Source organism: Vombatus ursinus, unplaced genomic scaffold (genome assembly GCF_900497805.2).
Source record: "Vombatus ursinus unplaced genomic scaffold, bare-nosed wombat genome assembly UNPS02014814.1, whole genome shotgun sequence".
Classification (NCBI taxonomy): domain Eukaryota; kingdom Metazoa; phylum Chordata; class Mammalia; order Diprotodontia; family Vombatidae; genus Vombatus; species Vombatus ursinus.
In genome coordinates, this window is record NW_020954592.1 from 162,120 (window position 1) to 187,468 (window position 25,349).

The 25,349-nt window shown below is 36.3% G+C and overlaps 1 pseudogene; it reads right to left on the reverse strand.

The window, feature by feature from the left end:
* The window catches only part of LOC114022882, a 148,432-nt pseudogene that overhangs the window by 80,475 nt on the left and 42,608 nt on the right, over positions 1–25,349 (reverse strand).

Consider the following 25,349-nt stretch of genomic DNA (forward strand, 5'->3'; position numbering starts at 1 on the left):
TGGAGGTTTTAGAAAAGCTGATCTCTCAATGCTGCCTGCCATTTGCAGAATGGGAATAATACCTCATTACCTCCTCCCAGCTAGAATATAAAGAAAATATAATAAAGAAACCAAATTTTCCCTGCTGCTTAAATAATATCTTAATAATGTATTTAATCTCCAGTAGGCATATTAACTGTCTTAGGTTACTGGAGTATTATCAGTATTCAAGTAGTCAGCTAGAAATCTGATGGTGATCTACACTCGTCAAATTTGAACAGGTCCTCTGCTGGCCTAAAATCACCTAACTCAGGGATTCTTAACTTGAATCCTTTAACTTTTTTTTTTATTGGGGCAGGAGGGAGAGAAAGAAAAAAACTATTTATTATTGGTTTTCATTTAAATCCTATATATTTTTATTTTATGCATTTCAAAACTTATTTTGAGAAGAGGTCCATAGGTTTCTCCAGTCTTCCAAAAGAGTCCATGACATGAGAAAAATGTCAAGAACCCATGTCCTTACTCATTGGTCATATTACCTGAAGATTTTTTCAAAGATCTACCACCAAGGCAAATGGCAGTTTTGCCCCAAATATTACTATAATGGCCTCCTGTCCTTCTTAGAATTTTGTCATTTAGCTCTAATCTTTTATTTTCTTAAAAATATTGATGCTTTTTTGTCTTTTATAATACATATATCTAATTTCTATCCCCTCCACCCCCAAAAAAATCCATACAGGACACTAGTCACAAATTAAAAAAAAAATGTAAGCAAAACCAATGAACAGAGTAATTACAGCTAAAAGCAAACACAACAATCCATACCACTAGCCCTCTATTTGTGTGTGTTTTTTCCTCTTAGAGTTTATTTTTTCCTATTTTTTATTTTATTTTTAATTTATGAAATAACACAAAGCATTTCCATAACATAGTAGAATAAAAAAAGATGATTGTATGTTAAACTGCAAATCTCTTATGTACAACTTACTATTCCTTTTAAATATATAATAAAGTTATCGTGTAACTTTCCTTTTTTTCCCTTTTTTTCTTCCTCCTAACCCCCCAGCCCTAGAATTGGCTACCTTACACAAATTATGTATGCAATGGTAAAATCATTCTGTACATATTTCTATCTATCAGTTCTTTCTCAGGATGCAGATAGCATCTTCTTTCTAGGTTCTTTGTAGTTAATTTGGGTATTTTTAATAGTCAAAATGACAGTTGCTCAAACTTGTTTTTAAAAGAATATTGTTGTTATTGTATACAACGTTCTATTGGTTCTGCTCCTTATTTCATGCTAGTCTATGTTTTTTTTTTCTAAAATCAATGAGCTCATCATTTCTCAAAGCACAGCAGTATTCCATCACAATAATATACCACAACTTGTTCAGCCATTCACCAGCTGATGGGCATCCCTACCTACAGCTAGTTCTTTGCCACCACAAAGAGAGCTACTATAAATATTTTAGAAACATAGATTCTTTTCCTTTTTCCCTAATCATCTTTGGAAGTAGACTTAGTAGTAGCATTCCATTTCTCCATGAATGAGGTGTTTCCTCATCTGTTCTCTGAAATGAATGTTGATCATTGCCTTTAATCTAATTTCTGCTGCTTCTTAGCATTATTTTTATTTACATTATTAAAGTCATTGTATATAATATTCCCCCGATTCTGCTTTCTTTGTTCTGTATCAACTGATACAAATCTCCCATGTTTCTCCGAATTGCTCATGTCCATTATTTCTCAGGGCATAATGCTATTTTATTACTTTTAGAAGATGATGACTGGTAGATAAAAAGTCAATCAGGTTAAACTCTTATGTCTCCAAATACTAGTTTTGTGGCCCTAGGTACACTTAAAGTGCTCTAGGTAACTGTGTAAGACTAAGTTACAGAGAAGACACCAACTTAAATTGGTAAAAGGAGTATTATTATCACTGAAATTGCAAGTCCAATCTCTATACTACTTTCATGTAAAACAATATGTTGCCTTTCCACAAATGGGGGCCCCTATTTCCTTTTGAGTTTTTGTTACCCCCAAAAATAAATGCTACTATGAATATTTAAGTAAATATGATATCCTAATCTTTTCAAGATACCTTTTCTAGGAAACCAAAAATCTTTATCTACTGTTTTAGATCCTCTGTCCATAGAATTTTAGTTAGAAGGGGACTTAAAGAACAATTACAGCCCATTAATTTTACATATAAGGAAGTGGAATCTAGTGAGGTTAAGTGTTTTTTAAGTTAGTTAAAGGCACAGCTGGTGCTTAAACCCAGGCTTCCCAACTCCCAGTCTGATGCTCTCCAGTGAAATAGACTTCTACTTTTTTTTCTAAAAGTACATTTCTCCCTTTTAAAAAAATCTTTGATGCTTCATCCTTTCCTTTTTTATCTTTATGTAATCCTTGTTTGAGCACTATTTAATTTTGCTTTCCTCTCTAACCGCTTTTGAAAATTCAACAAAAGACATCACTATTTGAGAAATTTCAATTATTTCAAATAGTCAAAGCTTTGTGGTGCCTAGAGAGTGTTCAGAAAGGTATCATAAAAGATTAGGCTCTCATGTTTACCAAAATTGTACTAGCAGTATTTTTTTTGTAACAAAAACTCAAAATAGCAACCCAATTTTTCCTTTCAGAAGTAATTTTCCATATAGTTAGAATTAAAGCATGGGTTTTAGTTCTATAATTAGATCTCTTCTTTAAGAAAATAAAATCACTTTTCTGTGTGTAAACATACACACATATATACACATATTCTTATAATATACAATTATGACTATGTAAATTATAACTACCTCATTATTTGCTGAATGTTGGCCACCAAATGATGAAAGAAGGGAAGAAAGGAAAGAAGAAAGAAAGACGGAAAAGAAGGGAAAATAAAAAAGTCCTTTCCTCAAGAAGATTGCATTCTATTGTAATGCACATATACACAGCATGCACATGTAACTATACATGCATCATTGTACACAGTGTATACACATGTATATGTGTACATTTACCAAGTTTATTTACACATATTAGTGTATACAGCACCAGCAATATTCCAAAATGCAGCTATCCATGGTGGGGAAGGGAAGAGAAAAAGGACATACAGCAATCCTTCTATGTCACATAGGATTGATAAGACCTTCACTGATATGGATATTTTGTTTTGTAATCTTCTCTATTCTGTCTGAGAGCCATTTCTTTATTTGACCTTTCCTTTTCAATGACAGAAATGGTTGATTATCTGTCCTCTAAGCTGAAGTGCATTAAGTGCCCACAAAACTTTTGCATACTGATAAAAAACAATAGTTCTGGCCATCTTTTATTTTGTGCAATGATTCTTATTTATCTGTCTTTTTCATTCATTTGTTTATAGTTGGTGTTGAACTGGACATCACAGCTTTGATGAACACTAAGACTCATGTTTTAGCTTACTATCCAGGGGCACTGATGGTTCTAAATAATTTGTTTTCATTTTTATTACAGAAAAAATCAAGCTCAGACTAGAATTCAAATACTGTACAACAAGCCAGATAGAAAAGGTTGATCAAACTTATATAGTGACAATATGTATTTAAAATAATTATTTTATAAGCTAATGTGTAAACCCAGATGTGAATAGTGATTAACTTCACAAGTGATTCTCCACTCACCAGAGAAGCTCTCCCAAACCTTATCATCCCTCTTCAAATTTCCCTAGGCTCCTCATTCCCTCTATACTCCCAGCTGAGAACCTTGCCTCATAATTTACTCAAAATTGAGGTCATTCACCAAAAGCTCCCTCTTCTCCACTCCTCCTCACCTTTTATCACCCAGATGTCTTCTGCCACTATTCTCTACTTTACTCTGACTCACACAAAGAGATGGTCCAACTGTTTGTCAAGGCAAATCCATCTACCTGCATGTTTCCATTCCATTCCATCATCTCCAGCACTTTGTCCCCTTTATCACCCCTACTCTCTCAATCATCTCCAATCTCTCTGCATATTGGCTGCTTCCTCCCTACAAACTACATACTGACCACAAACTGCCTACAAGTATGCTCGTGTCTCCCTATTCCTCCAAAAAAAAAAAACCAAAAAAAAACCAAACCCTCATTTGATTCATACATTCCTGCTAGCTATTATGCTAAATCCCTCCAACTTTTTGTGGCTAAATTTATTGAGAAGGCCATCAAAAGTAGGTGATTTCATTTCCTTTCCTCTCACTCTTTACACAACTCTGTACAATCTGGCTTCTGACCTCATCATCAACTAAAACTGCTCTCTCCATAGTTACTAACCATCTCTTAATCACCCAATTTAATGTTGTTTTCTCAGTCCTCACGCTTCTTGAACTCTCTTCAGCCTTTGACATTGTCAATCACCCTCTTTTCCTTGATATTCTCTTCTCTCTAGGTTTTCAGGACTCTAATCTCTCCTGTTTATCTTCTTAACTATCTGAACTAAGACTAACTGATCACTCCTCAGTCTCCTTTGCTGGATCTTCATCCAGTTCATATACGCTAACCATAAGTATCCTATAAAGCTCTCTCTTTGGCCCTCTTCTCTCCTTCCATACTATTTCACTTAATCAGCTCCCATGGATTCAATTATCATTCACACTGATCTACTTATCCAGCTCTAACCTCTCTACTGACCTCCAGTCTCCCATCTTACCCTACCTATTGGACATCTCACACTCAATATGTCCATAAATAAACTTATTATCTTTTTCCCCAAGCCCTTTCCTCTTCCTCATTTCTCTGTTACTGTTGAGTGTACCATCATCCTCCCACTTACTCAGGCTTGCAATGTAGGTGTAATTCTCAAATACCCTCTCTCTATCTCTCATATCCAATCTATTGCCAAAGCCTGTTAATTATACCTTAATAACAGCTTTTGAATATGTCCCCTTCTCTCCCCTGATGCTGCCACCACCCTGGAGTAAGTCCTCATCACCTTATACTTAGACGATTTCAAAACCTGCTGGTGGGTCTCTCTGACACAAGTCATCTTTCACTCTAGCCCATCCTTCACTCAGTTGTCAAAGTAATCTTCTTAAAGTGCAGGTCTGGCCATTTCTGTCTCTCTCTCCCTCCCTCTCACACACACACACACACACACACACATCATACCATTCAATAAATTCCAGTGGTTCCTTTATCAGGATAGAATATGAAATCATCTGTTTGACATTCAAAACCCTTTATAACCTTGCCCCCTCTCAATTAATCCCTCTCACTTATTCTACAATCCAGTGACACTTAACCCCCTTGCTATTTCTTGCGTGAGATATTTTCACTTTTGGTCTCTTCTCCCTCCTCGTATCCGCTTCTTGGCTTTCTGGCTTTCTTCAATTCCCAGATAAACTCCTACCCTCTCTTAGGAAGGCACTACTGATCCTCCTTAATTCTTGAGGCTTCCCTCTGTTAATTATTTAAAATTTATTCAGTATATAGTTCTTTGAATGTTGTCACTCCTATTATATGGTAATCTCCTTGAGGTCAGGCACTATCATTTGCCTTTTCCTGTGTCTCCAATATCTACCCCCAGCTGAGTGCCTGGCACATAGTAGGCACTTAATAAATGTTTGCTGACTTAGTGACTGACTACCAACATATATATTTATGGAGCATGTGCCTGCACTGCTTAATGAAACAGTGTTGGCAAAGTCTAAAATATCCTTTTGAAATACTTGAGTGCATACATTGGGAAAATGCATACTAATGTTTATTACAAAGTACCAAATTTTAGCTCCACTAAGCAATGGAAAAAGTCATGGTTGGTTGGGGAATTGAAGGCAAAGGACAATCCAAATATGCTTACTGTCCCTAGATCCAATCTTCTAGATGGGCTGCTCAGTTAGGTTCCTTTTATCTGTTAAGTGGAGCTATTGACACTATCTGCCACAGGCATGTCACTTTAAAATGCAGAGCACCTGAAAAGTAGATGACTGATAATTGGACTGTGTGGCATTGACAGTGAAATGATTTATTTGTACCAAAGGTTCACTTCTATTCTTAATCATTCCAAATCCATTAGCCCTTGTTCCTGAAGGGGAAGGTCACAGTTCACTGGAATTTCCTGGCATCAATTTTCAATTGTGCTACCCTGATTCATTTGAAATTGGGCATCCTTTAAGAAAATGGTAGTAAAGAACTTGTTAAACCCTTGGATATCCTCTCTGACTTCTGAATGGAGCTATTGATGGACTCTCTTATCTTTTCGCTAATTATCTATAAATTACTACAACATACAAAGCACAAATACAAATAAATACACACCCACAGACCAAACACATACATACACACACATGCACACACTCACACACACACACACACACACGCAACAGCAACTACTTGGTACATTTGATAGAGTGCTTGATTTGGATCCAGGAATTCCTGAGTTCAAATCCTGCCTCAGACACCCACTGTGTGACCCTGGAAAGTCAATTAATTTCTCTGACTGATTTTCCTCATCTATAAAAATGAGATGATAATCATACTAATCTTAGAGGGTTATTGTGAGGACTAAATTAGATAACATGCAAAATATTTTGTATAAATATAAATGCTAGCTTAAAAATGAACATATATATGTGTGTGTGTATATATATGTACATTATATATATGTGTGTGTATATATACATATATATGGATATGGATATACATTTTATGAGAAACTCACTGAAGGATGGTACCCTCATCTCCAGTTTAGTAATCCTTGCTTTCCAATAATGAAACAGCAATCTAAGATGTATGCTTGGGGTGCGGTTTTGGAGAAGTTTGTATTAATGTTCTTAAATCAAACACAGTAGACCATAATTATAGGACTTATTCCATGGTAATAAACGAGGCATTGTCTTACCCCATGCCATGGCATTAAGGAAACAGATTGCCCAGAAGCAGATTGGTATTGTAAACTGTGACTGTCCCACTTGCTGGGATGAGCATGAGGCAATGAAATCCTCAGTTTAGCAAGTAATTGTAAGTGCAGCAGCCTAAATAAAAACAGGGACTGAGAGCCAGAGGTTAAACCAGTATGTTTAAATATAAAAAGCTGCAATAGTCTGGCTTCCAAACTGCATGATTCAAGTTAGAGAAAGTAGTTCACAAAGTGGTGCTCAGGGAGCAATGGTTAAAGTTCAAGTGAAAGGGACTCTCATGGGGAGAGGATGGACATCTTAATCAAAGTGGAAGCAAAGGTTTCATGCATAAATTAAATTTATAAGATCTCAGCATTTGGAGTTGGAAGAGCTTCAGATATGGCCATGGAGTAGACTTAGAATCCAAGTTTACAAAGGCAGTAAATAGCAGAATTAGGATACAAACTCACCTACTCTTACTCCAAAGTGTTCTTTCCTTGTCCTAAATTCCAAAGCAAATGAATGGGGTAGGGGTGGGATCTAACAAGAAAATATTTGAGAAGTTCCAGCGATTAAAATGCCACTTAGGGTAACATTGCACCCTCTGTGCCAAAAAAATCTACTTAGGCATGGTGCTGACTATGAAATCTCATCCTCTCCTATGTTGTGCCATGCACTTGTTTTGTGGGAAGCTCTGAAACCATCCTTTAGAACAAAGCCTCCACTTCCAGGACTTTGGGTTGGTGGAGCCCTGGTAGAATGCTCTCACTAAGTTGTTGGCATGAAAGTCACAGGTAGGATCCTAGCTTTTTTCCTTAGACTAAAAGCCTCCCAATCTATAAAATGGTAAAAGTTCCCCAACTTCTCTGAATCCAAGATGACTTGACAATGAATCTTACTTGGTCGTCTACCATCACTGGTGGATGTAATCTGACTCAAAATGTAGACCTGATAGCAATGGAGTGAAACTAAGGAGTCTTGGTAGTTTCAATTCAAGGTATATCCTCACACAACCTCTTCCCTTGAGAACTCCTCTCAGTAGTAATCTTTGCTTGAAACATGTATTTGGCTTCTTATTGATCCTAACCCAGGCTGCTTTCTGTTTGTCTTCTTTTTTAACTGTTGTGCTCAAATTAGTAATTCTCTAAATAGTATTATTATTCTCTAATTAGTATTCTCAAATTAGTAATACTCTAGTTGGCTCAACTTAAATTCTCATATTTCACCATATTTGCGCCTGCCTACGTCATATCCCAATGACCATGTGGCGTTGTAACCACTTTACTAATGAACTTGAGACTTATTACTAAGTCTATCATTAAGTGTAGTTGAACATATCAAAACACTCAACAAACCTTTATTAAATGTGTACAGCACTAATCTAGGTACTAGAATACATACAAAGTTTGGATAAAATACGTAAGTCCCTTGCTCCTATGGAGCCTATATTGAAGTAGGGAGATGGGCTAACAAATCAGATAACTATAATTTATGATATTACATGGTAAGTTCATTAGAAAGCTGCAAAACAAATTGCTGTGTGAGATCTAAGGGGGGAAGTCATTCACAACAAAGAAAATGGGGAGGCTTCATGGAAGAGGTGACTTTAGGCTTTAAATGAGTAAGAAGAATTAAATTGGCAATAATGGAAGTGGGGTGGGGAGAGAAGATATCCAGGCCCAAGGAATGAGAAAAAGGGCATGGAGGCAGGATGCAGGAAGGCATAGATGAGGAACAACAAAAAGCAATACATTTCTCCTAGAACATATAGTATATGAATGGAAGTATTATGGAATAAGGCCAAGAAAACAGTATGGTAACCAATTATAGAGGGCACAAGATGTAGGACAAAGAAAGGAGTTTGAACTTGGGAGGTAAGCGAGACACTGAAGAGATTTGTGAAGAGGTGTGTCAAGACTATGCATAAAAAATGTATCCTGGCAGTGGAGAGAAAGTGAAGGTAGAAAGATTGGTTAAGAGACTATTAGAGTAATCTAGGCAGGTGTTAATGGGGCCCATCCTAGGACAGTGGCAATTGGAATAGGGAGAAGAGAATAAATGCTGAAGACGCGGCAACTACAAATATAAAACAACCAAGTGACTTTAAAATCAAGATTAAATGTTCCAATCCATTAGAACTGAGAAAACATGTAGTCTAGCATATCAGATCTGGCACACTTGTTTTCCCTGGCTTTCCTACACACAGACAGACCTTCCGGTAAAAACAATAGCTTGTAGTAATCTTAGCTTCCATGTGGTTTTGGCCTTAATCCTAACTGTTCACATCACTTCTTCAGGGAAAAGGCATTAGCAGCTCACAGAGGATAGTGTTCATCCTGACTTGGATACCTCTTTTTGGTTGATGTGTCAGCAACCAGCTAGTTTAAAATCTCTCTTCCCTTGATATGAAGGGCAAAATTGTACAAAGTTTTAAGGAACAATTACATGAATGGAGTGAAAGGAAAAAGATTCAGTAAAGGTAGGATCATAGATTTAGAGCTAGAGGGAAACTTAGAGTTCATAAGCTCCAATGCTCCCATTTTACAGATGTGGAAACTGAATGGGAGAGAGGTAAAGGGACTTTTCCTAATGTCCCAGAGATGATAATTCAGAGAACTAGCATTGGATCTAAGTCCTCTAAATTCTGAGCTCCTCATTGCACGGCACCACGCTGCGTCCGTTGCAAAGTTACCAGATAAGAATCATTGTTTCAAAAAAAAAAGAATCATTGTTTCAACAGAATGCATTGTGTCATAGAGGCTAAGAGAATGTAGTTCCAATAACTACAGAATGGTCAACAGTTTTACATGCTACAAGTCCACAAGCTTTTAGTAAGCTTCTACTATGTGCTAGGCCTTATCCTAAGTGCTGGAGATATAAGGAAAGGTAACACACAGTCCTTGGTCTCAAGAGGTCAAAATGGATGAAGACTGAAAAACGGCCATTGGATTCAGCAATTAGCTCACTAGGAACCTTTGATAGAGCAGTTTCAGTATAGTAGTGGCCTTGACTTATATCATCCCCTCAGCCTCCTCTCCCTTATGATTAGAGGGTGGAGTACCAAACTCTTCCCAATGTCTTCCTTTATAAAGGGTAGAAGCTGAACTTTTGGTTTCCCTTCACTTTGTTTCTCAGCCCTGCCTGTTTTTGTTTTTGTTTCTATTTTTGTTTTTGTTTTTTTTTAACCCCACAGAACAAGATGCTCCTTGGCATCTACCCCCTTTTTGCCTCCTTTTGTCTCGAGGGCAGAGATTGCCTTTATTTTTATCGTTTCCCCAGCCCTTAGTACAGCACTTAATAAACATTTAATGAATAAGATTAGATTGGATTGGAATCTAGATTATTATGAGTTAAGGAGTAAGTAGATAATGAGGAAGTAAGGACTAGGGAGTATAAACTATTCAACATGGAAAGTTAAATACTTTTTAATGCAGAGACATATGATCCATAGGTATCATGAAGATTTGGAACAATTAAACTAATAATCAAGACTCAAGATGAAACAATATTTTGGGGGGAAGTTAATTCTAAAATTTCAATATGAATAGAATATTTTTCCTGAGTAGTGAAAATCTGAAGCATATAGGGGATCCCAGTGTTGGTGTTTGTCTGCTGTCTTGGTGCCATTCTGGGGCTCGGGGCCTCCCCATAGCTTGCTGAGGCAGGGTCTGCTGCTGGTTTGCCAGGATGCTTCATGTTCTGGACTGTGCTCCCATTTTACCTGAGTGAGAGAACTTTTCTGCCAATCTTCCAAGAAGATTGTTTCACCCTGCCTTTTTTCTGGTTCTACCATTCTAGAATTCATTTTGGGGTGATATTTTATAGTTGCTTGGATGTGAATATGGGAGATTTCAGGTTATTTCCTCATTGCTCTGCCATAAATCTACAGGATTTGCAGTCATAAAATTGACAGGGTGGAGAGAGTCTCATTTTCTCAAGGACAAGAGGACAAGAGTTAAAGACTGTAAGAAATTGGGAAGAAGGAATCCCTAAACTTCTAGTTAAGATCTAGTTAAAGGTGACAATTCTCTGATGAATTTGAGCCTTTTTTTCTAAGAGAAAAAATTATTGTCTACAGCTAGGGAAGATGCAATAAATCTCTACACAGAAAAAAAAGCAAAGAAAACATATTGAACCTTAGTAAAACATGAAGAAGTAGGAGGGTAATTGATTAAAACAGGAGCTTGGGGTTGAGGAGCCAAATCCCTGGGGTAATACAACCATGAAACAAAGATCTGGAGAAATTGGGTCACCAGTTTTTAAATATATCTTTTATTTTTCCTGTTTTCCTTTCTTTTGTGCTCCCAAAGCAGGTAGGTGGAGCAAGTTAGAAATCTTGTTGGCCTTGGACTAACAACCTGCTAAGATATTTCCAAAATCTGAATAGACCACTAGCACCTCAAACTCAACATGTTTAAAACTGTACTTGTCATTATTACTCCCAAAGTTTCCCTTCCTTGCGAGCACCTTATAGTTCTATATTCCCCTCTTCTCTTTCCCTACACTCTTCATCCAATTGTATGTCAAGTCGTATGCTTCTATCACTCTCTCCCATCCATCCTCAGCTCTGCACTCACACATTACCACTCTAGTTCAAATTTCATTATCTCTCATTGGGACTACTGCAATGGCCTCTCCATGTCCCTCTAGTGTCTGTCTTCTCTAACTAATCCTTCACAAGGGTGCGAAAAAAATCTTTTTAATGCATAGATTTGACCATATTGCTCACATTTTCAAAACCTTTCAGTGCCTCACCAATTGTCCAAAAGAAAAAAATAGAAAATCATTGCACTGGTATTTATTGGTCCTTTATAGTTCTGTGCTAATCTATGGTAGTTAAAGCCTGGTTTCACACTATTTCATTCACTTTGCATTCTAATCAAACTGAACTGTTTTTTGCTACCCAATCTTTTCCTTAAATCTCTTAAATATCACACACGTATACACACACACACACACACACACACACACACACACACATCACCATCACCACCATATGATTATAAGGATCTTGAATGCAGAGACTATATAGTTTTTCATCTTTTTATCCCTCACTGTGCTTTCCTGCATGTAGTAAATCCTTAATAATAATTGGAATTTATATACTGTTTTAAAGTTTGTAAAGATATATAGATATAGATATATAAATAATATACACACATATATATGTATGTATGTATATCTCTTATGAGTTTCACACAGCCCTGTGAAGTAGAACAATAACTTTGTGAATTGAGGAAACTAGGTCACACTGTGGATAAAGAAAGTACTGGAGTCAGGAAGACCTGAATTCAAATCCAGCTATAGACACATATTAACTGTGTGTCTTAACTTCTTTCTGCCTCAGTTTCCTCACATGTCAAATGGAGATAATAATAGCACCTACCTTCTAGGGTTGTTGTGAGGATAAAATGAGATCATATTTGTAAAACACCACATAAATGCTAGTTATTATTATTATTCAGTTAAGTACTGAAGATATTATCAGCATTTTATAGTTAAGGCCCAGAGAGTTTCAGCAACTTAACAATCTGTTCTAATAAAGAGCTAATTCTCCCACTCATACCTCAACATTTAGCTATTGCTTTTTAAATACATGGTTATGTGATAGATAATACCTCTAGACCACAAAAAGGAGAAATAAATCAAAACCTAATTCGTAGTTCATTTATATCTCAGTGGGATTTATTGAAGGATATGTTACAGCTGGTCAGATCTCAGGTGAATAATGAGTATAAGGTTGAAGAAAGCTCCCAAAGTCTTCTCTGGTGCTTCTGGACAAAGAGCTCCTTGCTCTGGTCCTTGAGAGTTCTTGGTCCTTCTCCAAACCCACACAAGCTACGGTATCTATGTGAGGCTTACAGTATGAGTTCTCTGTTGGAATTTGACTGAAATTTCAATTGCTCTTTCTCATAGAGAGAAAAAAGGTCCATTCTTCATTTAGTTCCTTATCAGCAATTCCTTGTTTTTTGCTTGTTTTTGTTTATGTGGTTGTTATTGTTATTGCTGTTGTTGTTGTTTAGCCTTGAAGATTTAAAATTATTAATTGTCCAGGGCACACCCTTCAGTTGATCATCAGTCTTTTCTGGACTTTCAGGGTAACTTGACCATGGCACAGACCCTTAGCAGCCTCAGATATACATACCTATTATCAAGGGGCACAAGTTGGGAATTCTATGATGAGCTGTTCTTATAATTAACCTAAGGATATATATAGTGACCTTGGGAGGTGATAGTTATATTAGGGCTAACAGATTTTTCAGTTTACACACTAATTATCCTGACAAAAAATTTTTTTTGAAGTGTTACTGTTTTGAGGGTGTGGGGAAGTGTTGTGGGATGCAAAGACTTTTGCCAAAGTTACAAAGAAAAAAAAAATACTCAACTTTTAGATTTATGAGGATACAAGTGGCTAGAAAATATAATAAATAAAGCATTGGAGTTGGAGTAAGGAAGACCTGAGATCAAATCCTGCTTCAGATACTTACTAGCTGTGTAATTAGCAAGTCACTTAACCTCTCTGTATCTGACTTTCCTTATCTGTAAAGAAAGGATAAAAATATTGCCTATCTCACAGAGTTGTGTTGGGAGGAATCAAATGAAGTAATATGTAAAGTGCTTAGCAAACCTAAAAACACTATGTAAATGCTAGCTATTATTATTATTATTCAAATAAAATTCAAATCCAACATTCAAGTCAAAAGAATTACAATAAACTTTTGTTGTTCAGTTGTGTCTCAGCTCTTCACCCCATTTGGGATTTTCTTGGCAAAAGTACTGAAGTGGCTTGCCATTTCCTTCTCCAGCTCATTTTACTGATAAGGAAACTGAGACAGAGTTTAGTGACTTGCACAGAGTTACACAGCTAGTAAGTGTGTGAGGTCAGATTTGAACTCAGGAGGATGAGTATTTCTGACTCTGAGCCAATACTCTATCCACTGTGCCATCTCACTGCCCCACAATAAGCCTAACTTAATACAAATGCTTCTCCTACCATGGGTTTAACAGATCATGGTTTCAGTTAGGAGTATTTTGTGTTAAACAGGTTTTATTTGGCCCCTACAATCTTCCATGGAGGGAGAATGTAATAGGAGTTTAAAGATTTGGGGTACCATGATGTTTGTAAATTGTGAGAGCACCAACAGTATAAGCACATGCACAGAATTGTGGACATCAGTTAAAGCACATTGCAGGATCTTGTTTTATTAACAAAAATACTTGTTAAAATAACCATAGCCTCTCAGTGACTCAAGTCTCCGAGTTGCTCCTCCATGACCATGGACAAGTCTAGATATGTAGATCCAGCAATCCATTGTTCTTCATATGCCATATGGTACTTCAAATATACACGTTGAATCTCATGTCCCTAATGGGATTAGATTACATAATAATAAGTCAATATTCGGGTTGATAAACCTAGTATTATACAAGCAACATAGTGTAGTTAGTAATAAATTTTGGAACATTTTATCATTGGACAGAATACTCTGTGGTGCTAAGTAAATATGGCACTTGGTGCCACAATGGCAGTTTGTGCAATAGCAGAAGAGAGCTTTGCCAGACTCTTGTCAATCTACCTCTTTAGGGGCATAGATTTTTGAAGAACCAGATGGACATCTCTTGTATATCACTTTTCAGACCCCTTTAACAGTTGTGACCAAAATTCAAGAGGCTGCTGTAGCTTAGATTGGGGGTACTACCACAATGCCCAACCAAATCCCTCATTAGGTGTAGCAACATCTGGTTCATATGGGAAACTATTGTCTGCAGCATACAGTGCACTGACTTGAGTCACCAGTGTCTAGGTTTAGTGAAGGTATCTAGTTCAGTTCATTGCCCTACTCCCACTTAGCCCCCTTCCTTATAATAGCATACAGTGTACATGAGCATTGAGTAAGATTGGGGATAAAACTTCTCTAATATTTCAACAATCCCAAAAAGGTTTGCAACATTTTTATAGAAGTAGGATTAGAGAAAGCTTTAATTTTGTTAATTACAGCCTTGGATATAGCCTATGTTTTATTTGACCACACCACCCCACGGAACTTCACAATATGTATGAATCCTTGTAGCTTTCTACAGTTTGTTGCTCATGCCCTTTTAAGGAGATGATTATGTAGCTGACCAAAATATTGCTGAAGTAAAGGCAAATCATCAGATGTTAGCACAGTATCATCGATGTAGTGTTCATGGTGAACACCCACAGGAACTGGGATGGTATTCAGATTGTGAGCAACCAGACCATGGCATGCGGTTCACCTGTATATATTTTCCTGGGGTAGATTGGAAAGTCCATTACTGTTCATCTCATGTGAACATAAACTGTTACTGTTGTTTCTGCTGCTGTTGTTGCTCATCAATGACATCATAAGAATGATGTCTTCACTTGCACATGGATTGGATTTAATTGAGGCAGAGTTGTGCTCTCTTCTCCAGTCACTGAAGTTCAATGGCAAGACATAAGTCAAGACAACTGGTGATGTCTACCACGGGAATGCTAAAATAGGCATTTGCCAGATCTAATACAATGCACTGTTGTCCTACCTTTATGGTTAATAGCTAACACAGTAATTATGACTGGGACTGCAAGATGTATTGGAGGAGAGACTTTGTTTATTTCACTATAATCCACCATAGCTCTCCAAATCCCATCAGATTTTTCCATAGGCCACACTAGACTATTAAAAGGGCTCTGGATTCATTGGATGATGTTTACTTTAGCCAATTCCAAAACTGTTTCTGATATTTCTTGGTGCCTTTCTGGCAGCCTGTACTGCCTAATTTCACCACCCTCCTTAATGGTGGAAGGGAAGAGGGTATCTATTTTGCAAAAGCCCAATGGATTGCTTTTATAACTCCTACTCTTAGCTGTAATTCCCCCATAGTAGTTTACAAGGCTGCCCCCAATAATGAATCTATTCCTAAATGTTCTCAAGAATTGGTGAAATACATATATGTTTTGGGGGTGATGAGCATGCAATTTGTAATATAAACTTGGTTATTTTCATCAGTTTCAGCACTCTCAACCTAAGGTACAGCAGCCCCTTGGGTTCTGGATACAACTGCTCAGGGGATGTGAAAGGTGACACAAGAGATTTCCCTGTGACTCTTCCAATATCCATACTCATAGAGGGGTATATCAATAATGGTTTTACTTTCCCGATTGTATAAACCCCCACCTTGACTAAACAGCATGTTTACTCAGAGCACTGGAACTCTCTGTCCAATAGCTCCTTTAAGGGCTGAGATGTTATTAATTGTACTCTTTTTGCTCATTGAATATGAGGTTTATCAACCTGACTATTGAGTTGTTAGTTGTTATGCTACCTGACCCCATGGGGGACATGAGAACAAGGCATAGATTGGGTGCACTGTGTGGCACATGAGGAACCTCATTAGTTGTTGTATCTGTATGTCTATGCCTCTCCATGGTCATGAAGGAACACCCTGCAAAGTTGGACCACGGAAGGGCAATGATTCGTGTAACTTACAGAGTTTCGTTAATGATACCAAGACCATGCAGTGTTCTTTAATTAATGTTCTATTATACTTGCCATTTTATGTTCTCTTCCCTTATGCTGTTCATGTGCTTATACTGTCGGTGTGCTTTATGCTTGCAATTTACAAATGTCATGGCAGCCAGAGCCCTTAGATCTCTGTTACATGAGCCCTCCAAGGAGCCCTAAATGCATTGCAGAAAGAGTGGGCATGAAAATTGTACGGGCCAACCGTATATCAAAAGTGCTATACTTGGAATCAAGACATGGTTACAGTTCTGCTTCCTACACTTACTAGATGTGATATAGATATGTGAGTGGCCATTTTCATTAACCAGAACCCTGTTTTGGATGCTGTGATCCATCTCACACATTACCAATATATTTCTAACAACAGAAATAAAGTTAAATGATGCATCAAGCTAGTGTTATCATTTTCACCACCACCACCATCATCATTGTAACTACTACTACTATTATGTTTTTACATATAGAAATTGCAAATGGAGTCTCAATTTGAGAACAGTCCTTTCTAAGTAAATGTTGAGGACTAGGAAATTGAAGTACCCAATAGTATCCACTTGTGATGCAGCAGTTCTGAAGAAAGAGGCACACAAAGTCAGGCTAATCAGTGCAACATTTATTCAGGAATTTACTTATAGGAGATCCCAACAATAGCACCTTGACATATCACACAGCTTCCCTTAATAAAGAATTATCAAACTGATTTAATTTGTGAAATCAGTGAAATGTTATATTCAGGAAGGCCTGAGTTCAAAGCCAGCTTCATACATTTGCTAATTGTATGACACTGGACAAATCACTTAACTTCTGCTTGCCTCAGTTTCTTCATCTTTAAAATGGGATATATTATAGCATCTACCTCTCAGGATTATTGTGAAGACAAAATGAAATAGTATGTATAAAACACTTTGTAAATCTTAACATGGATGGGGAACTAGACTTGGAAATAGAAAAACCTGGATTCAAATCCTATTTCAGACATTAAATAGCTGGGCAAGGGGGGAGGGAGCAAGATGCTGGAGTAGAGTCAGCACCATGGTGAAACTCTCCAATTATTCCCCTCCAAACAGTTTTAAAATAACACTTCAAACTGAATTTTGGAGCATTAGAGTGAACAAAAGATTAGGGTGAGACATTTTTCCAGCCCAAGATAATTTAGCAGGTTGGTGGAAGAGGTCTGTGACATTGGGGTGAGGGCCAGTCTGGAATGAAGAAGTGACAGCACCAGCAATGGGCCATGGAGGTGGCTGCAGCATTGATAGCAGCTGCTATGGATGCTCTTAGCCCAGGAGGTAAGACAACTAGGATTACAGGGGACTCTGAGCTAACACTGTGTTCAGGACTCTGTTTCATTGCTCATATTCAGTTCTGATTCACAGTTTCAAGGCAGAAAGAATGCTCATGGTGCCACATGAAGAAAAGAATTCTTGAAAAAGCAGAATTGGCCAAATGGAAGAAGAGATACAAAAGCTCACTGAAGAAAATAATTGCTAAAGAATTAGAATTGGAAAGGTGGAAACGAATGACTCATGAGACATCAAGAAACAATAAAATAAAGTCAAAAGAATGAAAAAAAGAAGAAAATGTGAAATATCTCATCAGAAAAAAAAACAACTAACCTGGAAAATATAGAGAGATAATTTATGAATTATTAGAATATCTGAAAGCCATGATCAAAGAAATAGCTTAGATATCAGATTTCAAGAAATTATAAAGGAAAACTACCCTGATATCTTAGAATCAAAGGACAAAATAAATATCAAAAGAATCTACCAATCACTTCCTGAGAACCCCAAATTAAAACTTCCAGGAATGTTATAGCCACATTCCAGAGCTCCCAGATCAAGGAGAAAATATTGCCAGCAGCCAGAAAGAAAGCATTCAAATATTGTGGAACCACAGTCAGGATCACACAAGATTTAGCAATTTTGATATTAAAATAGTGGAAGGCTCAGAATATGATATTTTGGAAAGCAAAGGAGCTAGTCTGCAATCAAAAATAATCTACCCAGCAAAACTGAGTATAAACTTTTGGGGGGAAAATCGATATTGAATGAAATAGAGGACTTTGAAGCATTTCTAATGAAAAGAGCAGAGCTGAATAGAAAATTTGACTTTCAAATACAAGACTCAGGAGAAATATAAAAAAGATAAATATGAAAAACAGATCATAAAGGACTCAATAAGGTTAAAATGTTTATATCCCTATATGGGAAGAAGATACCTATAACTCCTAAGACCTTTACCATTATTAGGTCAGTTTGAAAATATGCAGAGGGAATGGGTATGAGCCAATTATGTTGGGATGATCTCAAAAAATAAATGAAAGGGTGAGAAAGAGGGAGGCACTGGGTAAGGGGAAAGAGGAATGATTAAAATTAGCTCAAATAAAAGAGATGTGCAAGGAAGATCTTTTACAGTGGAGGGGGAAATCAGAGGGTGGACAATGCTTGAATGTCACTCTTATCTAAATTGGTTCAAAGATTGAAGAATACATACACACACACACACACACACACACACACACACACACACGCACACACTCAGTTGGGTATAGCAATCTAACTTACCCGACAGAGAAGTAGGAAGAGAAGAGGATAAGAACAAGGGGAAAAGGTAATAAAAGGGAGAGGTTGATTAAAGGAGGCAGTATTCAGAAGCAAAACAGACTTTTGAGAAGGGACAGGGTAAAAGGGAGAGAGAAGGACAAGCAGAACAAAATAGGATTGAGAGAAATACACACTTATTAATCAGAAATATGAATGTGAATGGGATGAACTCACCCACGAAACATAAGCAGATAGAAGAATGGCTTATAAACCAGAATCAAACAATATGTTGTTTTTTTTTTTACAAGAGACACACTTGAAACAAAAACATACACACAAAATTAAATTAAGGTGCAGGAACAGAATTTATTATGCTTCAGCTAAAGCAAAAAGAGGCAGGGGTAGCAATCATGACCTCAGATAAATCAAAAGGAAAAAAATAGACCTAATTAAAAGTGATAATCATTGAAACTATATTTTGCTAAAAAAGTACCATAGAAAATAAAATAATATAAAAAATTACAGTAAACTTCTATGATAAAGGCTTCATTTCTCAAATATATAGGGAATTGAGCCAAATTTATAAAAATAAGAGCCATTCCCCAATTGATAAATAGTCAAAAGATATGAACAGGCAGCTTTTAGAAGAAGAAATCAAAGTTATCTATAGCCATATGGGAAAAAAAAATGTTCTAAATCATTATCAGTTAGAGAAATGCAAATTAAAATAACTCTGAAGTACCACTTTACACTATCAGAAATGACAAATGCTAAAGGGGATATGGGAAAATAAGTGTAATAATGTACTTTTGGCAAAGTTGTGAACTGGTCCAATCGTTCTGGAAAACAATTTGGAACTATTCCCAAAGGGCTATAAACTATAAACTTTGACCCAGCAATAGCACTACTAGGTCTGTATTCCAAAGAGATCAAAGAAAAAGGAAAAGTACTTGAACATAAACAAAAATATTTATCATAGCTTTATTTGTGGAGGCAAAGGGTTGGAAATTGAGGGGATGCCCATCAATTAGAGGATGACTGAACAAGTTGTGGTATATAATTGTGATGGAATACTATTGTGCTATAAGAAATGACAAAGGGGGATTGTTTCAGGAAAAAATAAACATGGCAAGACCTATGTAAACTGATGCAAAGCGAAGTACAGAACCAGGAGATCATTGTATATAGTAACTGCAATATTGGTATGATGATCAACTGTGAAAGACTTAGCTATTCTGATCAATACAATGATCAAAGACAACTCCAAAGGACTCTTGATGGAAAATGCTGTCCACCTCTATAGAGGGAACTGATGAATTCTGAGTACAAACTGAAGTATAATTTTCTAATTTTATTTTTTGGGCTTTTTTGTGACATGGCTAATTTGAAAATATGTTTTGCATGATTTTACATATGTAATTGACATTGTGTTGCTTGCCTTCTTAGCAGGTAAGGCAAGAAGAGGAGTTGGCACTCTAAATTAAAAAAAAATAATTTTTAAAATAAATAATAAATTTAATTTAAAAAACAGACTCTGAATAGCTGTATGATCCTAGAAAAGACACTTAACCTCTTTGTACCTTAATTTCTTTATACATAAGAAGAGGAGGTTAGATTCAATGACCTCCAAGACCCCTTACAGCTCTAAATCTATGATCCTATTACCTCTCCAGCACACAATCCCTCTTTCACTTAGTAGATGCCCTCTGGCAGTGGCAATAGTTGAAAAAGTCACCACCCCATGACCAAACTAATGGTACTCAGATGTTAGACAAATAGTCATTAATTGGCCTGATGAACAAAGACCTTTCAGCCTAACAGGGCTTACTTGATGAGTTTAACTTACATAGCTTTGGAGAATCTAGATGCATCCACATAGCATGTGACATCCAAGTTATAATTCAGAAGACAGTTTTCACATACCATGTTTATTTGTTTGTTTGTTTGTCTTTAAAGCAGATCATATAGTTATTGATGCACAGTAGCACTGCATGTTTAAAAAAGGAAAAAAGTTTGTGGGAAATTTATGACCATGAAGGATAAATCATGAACTCTTGTATAGAAATAAAAAGAAAGATAAAGAGAAGCAATATCAATTAAGCAGTGTACGGCCAATTGGAAGAAATTGTTCACTAGTTCCTGATGCAGATCTGTGAACAGACATGAATGCAGCATGTTGTTTTGATGGGGTATGTGAACTCTCTAGCTATCTTATGGAAAACATCTTTCTGTTCAAAAATACTTCAAGAATTCAATGGATCCCTAAACACACCATCCAATTGCATAAATAGTAACACACACATGTCTTTTTACTTTGTGTCACTTCCCCCGCATATCTTCCAATAAATCCTCCAAATAAGATCTACTCAACATGTTATGAACCTTTCTGATGTCTTTTTGACATTCTATGAGCATCAGTGGACTAGCACCTAGGTTAACTAATTATGATTCCTCAGGCTCACTCTCATTATGATCATCCCACTTACTTCTCCAAATATACATTTACTGGGTGATATTTTTTATTTCACATTTTGCCCATAAGCTATCAGTGCTATTATACTATAGTTCACTTTTTTGCCCTTTGGATTGATCAAATATTTAATTCTTTAGAAACTGTGGTATTATCCATGATTCTTTCAGATATGGGTTTTTATATCAGGGAGTAGCTTAGGGTCATTGAAAGTGTTGTAGAATTTCCCAAATGTAAATCTATTTGTTCTTTTTATTCAATTCAATTCTGGGTTCATTTCATTTTCCATCTGTTGTTTCTATTTAGGATGCATGTGCTATTGGACCAACTCTGTGTATTGTCCACTCAGCTTAACACAGAGCCTGGCATATAGTAGGTTTGACTGCCTATCCAAATGCATGGCATAGTCTCAACAACAGGCATTCTCCATCTGTTCAGTTATCCTTTTGTGGATTGTTAAGAATGGTAGTATATTCATTGAGAAGACCCTATATTACTCTGAAGTTTAATGTAAAATGAAAACAGGAATATCTGAAGGACCCCACCATCTGCAAGAAATTATTTTTTCTATCTGGAATCTGTGCAAGACATCCTGCATACTATGACAGGGACCTTTGAAGAACATGCTTCTGTCTGTTTTTGACTTATCTGATCAGAGGATCATTGAACAAAGTTGTCTCTGGGGTTGCGTCTCTTAAGGGATCTTTTCTGTTTTCACATATGCTTGGGAAACGCATTGTAGAATAACAGCCATCAAAGGTGCATTTTGCTTTATTGAGCCAAATGCCTTTTAAAAAATCAACAAACATTTAGTACAAGAGGGTCTTAAATGCACCTATGAGTTGAATGGTCCACTGAGAGGTTGTTTAAAATCATTGTGGAAACATGCTTGTTCCCTTCTTATATTTTCATCAAGTATATTCTCAATATATCAGCCTTATCAAAATTTCATAGAGTTCAGAAAGTGGATAAATAGGTTAGTAATCTGTGGCATTCTTTCAATTGCCTTTCTCCCCTAATATCATCCATTATTCTGAAGGCATTTTATATTTTTGCTTCTTTCAGATGTCTTAAGAATCTCTCTCTCAGTGCAGTAAAAAATTGTGTAATCATCAATATGGGTTTACTCTGTGTGTTCTTTGATCTACCTGCATTCCCCAATATTATCTTATTGAAGGTCATTTCCATTTTCTCATGTATTATGACCAGAGTGTAAAAATTCAAATGTGGTCTGTCTGTCATCCATATTGAAAAAAATGGATCATTTTAGAAGTGCTGAAAAATTACTCCCATTTTTTCTGTTTGCCTTCTTTCAATTTAATCTATAAATCCTTTGGGGAGTGAATGATAAGATTTGCTGGAGCCAATTCAAACCAGCTGATGAGAGCTAATTTTAAATTTTCAATGAGCATTTATACCTCAAAAATTGTGAATGGCTACAAATCAAGGCTTAATTTATTGTTTTGTAATTGTCTAGACTTAAGAAAATGTTACCATTGCAGAATAAACTTTGAAGTATGCATTTTATTCTTTTTATTTCCCCTCACTGACATTAATTTTGACCTTTTCTTGATCTATTGATTTGTCTGACTGCACATAGAACTCTGATTTAGGAATGACTCTTACAACCATTTTTGTGCCTTATGATACAAGAAATTTAATTTTTTTTTTGTAATGTTGTTTGATATCCAACAAATCCAATGCCTTCCAATCTTCTTCTTGAAAGTATTAATAATAGGTATGAAACTTATTGGGTAGCTAGGAGGTACATTGGACAGAGCACTGGGCATGGAATCAGGAATACTCATCTTCATGAGTTCAAATATGGCCTCAGACACTTACTAGCTATGTGACCCTGGGCAAGTCATTTAAGCCTGCTTGCCTCAGTCCCTCATCTGTAAAATGAGTTGGAGAAGGAAATAACAAACCACTCTGGTATCTTTGCCAAGTAAATCCCAAAAAGGAGTCCCACAAAGAGTTGGACATGACTGGAATGATGCAACAACTATGAAATGAGGCTTAATATTAGTCCATAAGCCTTTAGTATCATTAATTTCTTAATCCTGGATCACATTTTCCAACACATAGTCTGTCTTTCCTTTGCCTACTCTGACATTGAAGTCATACTTAACGATAAAGTTTGATTTAATTCAGAGGATGCTGTCAAGTCCTTTGTAGAATTGTTTTATCTTTTTCTCCTCTACAGTAGATGGTGGCACATAATTGGCAATAATTTTCATGGTAGTCTTTTTGCTTATGCTCACCAGGAGCACTGAAAAAATAGCTGACCTAGCATCTCATGAAACAATGTTTCTTTCTGTCTTTGGGAACATGATGAAGCCAACTCTACCAACTTCTTTATTTGCCTAAGAAGTTGTGAGGTGTCCTCTCATTCAGCTGCATTCTGATTTCATTTATAGCAAGAATTCCAATTTTTTCAGCTTCTTCAGTAATATATGAATCTGTTGGTCACTGAATAGGAATTTCACACTTAGAATGTAAATCATCAATTTAATGTCTATATGTGGTATAAACACTGCAAATATTATCATACTCTGCTCCTTTTTTATAGCTAGCTACAGAAGCAGAAGCAAACTGCACAGAAGGTTCAAAAGATGGGAGTGAAGGCATGTATCTTAATACAAATAGGAAATGGTAGTATGGACCTTTAAGAATAGTGGTAAGAAGAGCAAAATCCAGAAGGAACTTAAAGTCAATTCTAACTTCAGTAAAAAGGATATTTTATCCATGTTAGGATCATGAATATGTCCATAACATATTTTGCTGCATTCATTCTCCATTCTTAGAATCCCTTGTTTCATTAAAAGATCAGCTCATGTGCCTGTGAGCTCCCAAGAGAAGCTTTTTCTGATCCTCCTAGCTGGCTTCTTCTTCAAATCAGTATAAATGTACTTACCTGCTCTTAAGTTGTGTCCACTCAGTAGAACACAAACTCTTTGAGCCAGGCATTTTTTTTTTTTTGGTCTTTGCTTTCTCATTCCTAGGGTATAGTACAATATTTTAGACATTTGATTAAAAACTTGTTAGATTGGGTTTGAATTGAAACTCTAGATAAATGATTAAATTCCAAAAAACTTCCTAGTTGCATGAAATGAGTTTAGGACAACTGGTCTGGATAAATTAAATCTCAAGACACTGAAAAAACTTGAAGATGTCAATGTTTGACCATTGATATAGCCATGTATAGTGGAAAAGGGCAATTTCAGAAAGAACCTAGGAAGACCTGTATAAAGTGATGAAGACTGAGAGCAGAACCAAGGTAATAATTTATACATTAGCCACATTTAGAAAGACATATAACTCTGAAAGACTTAAGAACTCTGATGAATGCAATGACCACAGTTCTAAAAGACTAATGATGAAGCATAGTACTAGTTGCTTGTTGGAAAGGATTGACATAAGGTGCAGAATGAGGTACACGTTTTTGAACACAACCAATGCAGAGATTTGTTTTGCTTGACTACATATATTTGTTACAAGGATTTTTTTTCTTTTTTTTCTCATTTGATAGGGAGAGGGAAGAAGGAATGAGGGGAAACAAATGCTTGCTAATGTGAAAAAAAAGTTTTTTTTTTTTTAAAGGTACTGATCTTAATACAGAAAGACTTGGGTTTGAATCTCGGCCCAGTTGTGTGACTCTGGGCAAGTTATATAATCTCTCTGAGTCTCTAAGTTCTTTATCTATTGGGATTATAATATTTGCAATATATATTTCACAGTTTTTTTGTAAGGAAAGCACTTCATAGTTTTAAAGGACTGTATTTGTGAGTTATTATCTTTTTAGAATTGTGGAAAATCTGAGGAATGCTAAAGAATAGAAGGACAAATGTCTCAGTTTTTAAAAGGGTGAAGTTGTCTTCTGTGAATTAGTGATTTTGAGTTTGATTCTTAGAAAAAATAATGGGTTGTATTATTAAAGGGCTAGTTTGTAAGCACCTAGGAAAAGAAGCACTGATAATTATGAGTCAACTT